Raw genomic sequence first — 3,640 nt, 5'->3', positions numbered from 1 at the left:
AAGCGAGAGAGAGAGAGAGAGAGAGAGAGAGAGAGAGAGAGAGAGAGAGAGAGAGAGAGAGAGAGAGAGGAATACATCAGAGTTTCACAGTCTCCTCCTGTGATGTTCTCTGAGTGTCCTGAAGAGCCCCACTGCTTAAAGTTTGTACTGTTTTCCAGTAGTGCCAATGCAAGGAACAAGCCTTTCTCACATGGACCTGCGAGGCGCATTATGATGTAAACTGTATTTGTATAGTACCCTCCTGTTTTATGTCTTACTCTTAAGATTGGGCTTATGTGTTAAAAGGATGGAATTAGGTTACCATATTCAGGACACCTTAGCAAGGATTTCATGTTGTCAGGATTTATGATGATACTGACCTGCTCACCCAGCTGAGTGTGTGTTGGTTTTCTGCAGCATCAAGTTCTGCACTGTTTTTTCTTCCTTTGCATATAGTATTATTTGAAAGGACGTCACTCTGCTCATCTAAGGAATTAGAGAGGTACGGATTTTAAATTATTCTGTATGGGAAATGTGTCCCCTTCATTAATTTATCCGTCCATTTATTTATATTAGTATGGACTTGCAGATACTGGTTTTAGACATTGGATTATAGTCCAGTTGTACTTTGTTTTGTTGCTCAAATTGGTGCAGCTTTGACTGTTGGAAGCTGACTGCCTCTCTGTCCCTCCTCTCTTAATTGGGCATTCAAACACTTTTATTTATGTGACCCTTCAAACTTCAAACTAGTTGGTAAACTTAGCCAAACAATTTTCTCTTGTTAAAGAGATAAGGAAAGCCGGGGCTGGAGAGTTGGATCCTTGGTTCACTGGACTTGTTGTTTTCAGAGGACCTAGGTTCAGTTTTCTGCATCCACGTGGCTCATAACCATCTAATACCCTCCTCTGAACTCTGCAGGCACTGCACACGTGATGCAAATACATACAAGCAGACAAAACACTTGTACACACAAAATCAATCTAAAACTTAAAGAACAAGAGGAAGAGGTAAGGAAACCGAATCTTACCAGCCAGAATGGTGATTGCCTGTAATCTCAGCACCTGGAAGGCAGAGAAAGGTTGGTCTCTGTGAGGTTGAGGCTACCCTGATCTACATAGAGAACGGCAGATCAGCCAAAGGTGCATAGTGAGACCTTGTCTCGGGAAAAGAAAGAGTTAAGGAAACTAAGGCACAAGGGTAGTGGGTGACCTGTTACTTTCTACAGGAGAATAACAAGCAGGACTGAGACTGGATCTGTTACTACAGAATTCTGCAAACCTCAGGTGGAACTTTCTGAGTTAAGGCTTCTGGAGGTGGTATCCTACTTACACGCCCAGGATCAAAATAGAAAATACATGGGAAGAAGTTGTGTGTAGAAAACAAAGGATTAGTTTAAGATTGACATTTAGGATAAAATAGACTTTGGCCACATTGATGGAAATGGAATATTGTTGTTGTTTGTTTTTGCTCTTTTGTGGGGTGTGCCACTCAGCTCCCAAATAAATCACACTCAGAGGCTTATTCTTAATTACAAATGCCCAGCCTCAGCTTGGCTTGTTTCTAGCCAGCTTTTTTTAACTTTAAATTATCCCATCTACCTTTTGCCTCTGGGATTTTTTCTTTTCTTACCTCTGTATATCTTATTTTTACTCTTACTCCGTGGCTGGCTGTGTGGCTGGCCCCTAGTGTCCTTTGTTCTCTTGCTCTTTCTTCTCTTACATCCAGATTTCTCCTCCTATTTATTCTCTCGACCTGCCAGCCCTGCCTATCCTTTCTCCTGCCTCAATATTGGCTGTTCAGCTCTTTATTAGACAGGCACAGTAACACAGCTTCACAGAGTTAAACAAATGCCACATAAAAGAATGCAGCACAGCTTTGCATCATTAAACAACACGGTGTAAACAAATGTAATACATCTTAAAATAATATTGGAATGCTGACCTTCCCTGAGAGGGGTGGGTAGGAGAAAATCTGGGTGACTGTGGCAGAAGATGGCTAATATTCAGATCTTGCTGTCGAAGCAGGATTGTAAAGTGGGAATCTGAGAGTTCCTGAAAATTGGGAGCAGAGAAGCTAGTAGGGCTTAGAATCTGGGAATGACATTTTATGGACATGACTCCATGATTTGGATCAGCTACTGGAGCTAAAAAGATCGTTGAGGTATAACTCTGATTTTCACATTCTGATTGGGCGAGACTACCCACCCCCTGCCAAAAAAAAATCAATTATAGAGCAGTGTGATAGAGTTATCATAGAAGTACAGAACTAACTGAGAAGGAGCAGAGATAGGGAACAATTTCATTCAAGGCTGAGCTGAGCCTGAGAGAACAGAATGCACAAGGACAGAGGAGGAGTATGAGAAGTGAAGGGCCTCTCCTGTGTGCTGACTATGGAGAACTAGGCAAGGCAAAGCAGGATTGAGGGCTGGATGTATAAATTTGGGCCAGATCCCCTCTCCCCCAGAGGAGTTTATTTAGTATGTGAACGGGCACATGTGCCATGGCGTGTGTCAAGGTCAGAGAACAACTTGCAGGTGTCAGCTCGCACCCTACCATCATGTGGGTGTAGGTCAGTAGGCGCCTTTACCCACTGAGCTGTCCTTTGGTTTGAAGGGGATTAATCTACTTCTAGTCTGGACTCTGAAAGGTAGGAAGACACACACTTTTGATCTGGATCTTGTGACAGGAAGATACAGGCCTTTAATTTGGGTCTTGAGGTGGGAAGACACATGGCTTTAATCCAAATGTTAAAGCTGGAAGACTTACCCTTAATCTGGGCCACACCTTCTGCTGGAAGTCTATATAAGGACATAGAAGAAGGAGGGTTTTGCTCTTTGCCTGCTTACCCTTGTCCTGCTAGCACATCCATTCCTTCACTGTCATTGGAGCCTTCTTCAGGATTCCAGCATATACAGAAGACCAGCTCAAACATCCAGCCTTGTGGGATTTAGCAACTACTAGATTCTTGGACTTTCAATTCACAGCTAGCCATTGTTGGATTAGCTGGACTGAACCTGGATTCCAATAAATCCCTTTTTAGATATAGTTCTGTGACTCTAGAGAACCCTAATACATCACCCCTCATAAAATATGTTGCTTCAGTTACTTTACATATCCTTAGTTTATGTTCCACATGGAAGAATATTTTGCCAGTTAATTGATATGTGACATTGATCATATATCAGTGATGCCAAGATATAATATTATAGGTCTCTCAACTTTGAAAAATAGTAACTCCCTATTAGCTTGCTTAGATGCTCTCCCCCCTACCCACCCATACACTATATAAATAGTCAGAACTTCCTCATCATACTTACCTATGGGTGGACTCTGAGTTCACTGGCTCCATTTGTGTTTATTTATTTTTGAGACAGGGTCTCACTAGATCCCTGGCTAGCCTAGAACACTTACATAGACCAAGCTGGCTTGGAACTCAGAGCTGCACCTGCCTTTACCCCCTAACACCACCTCGCTGGGATTAAAGTTGTGTGCCACTGTGCCATACCTTCTGTTGTGATCCCTACACTCCAAGGTCTCCCCATTCACAATACAGACTAGGCACAGTAGCCTGGACTGAGGTGTACATGGGATAGATTTACTCTGCCTTCTCTTTCTATACAGACAGAATAGGAAAGCAACCTGTCGTTAACTATGAGGAAGCC

General features: G+C 42.7%; 1 non-coding gene across 1 annotated transcript; it reads right to left on the bottom strand.

Moving 5' to 3' along the window:
* Positions 1-3,506: 3,506 nt before the first annotated feature.
* Positions 3,507-3,640, bottom strand: LOC128115115 (small nucleolar RNA SNORA51). The gene has a single exon (XR_008220008.1). It is a non-coding gene; the product is annotated as a small nucleolar RNA SNORA51 (small nucleolar RNA).

The sequence above is a fragment of the Peromyscus californicus genome, unplaced genomic scaffold (genome assembly GCF_007827085.1).
Source record: "Peromyscus californicus insignis strain IS unplaced genomic scaffold, ASM782708v3 Scaffold_19__1_contigs__length_69161282, whole genome shotgun sequence".
Lineage (NCBI taxonomy): Eukaryota > Metazoa > Chordata > Mammalia > Rodentia > Cricetidae > Peromyscus > Peromyscus californicus.
This window is presented reverse-complemented; position numbering and strand designations above follow the sequence as displayed.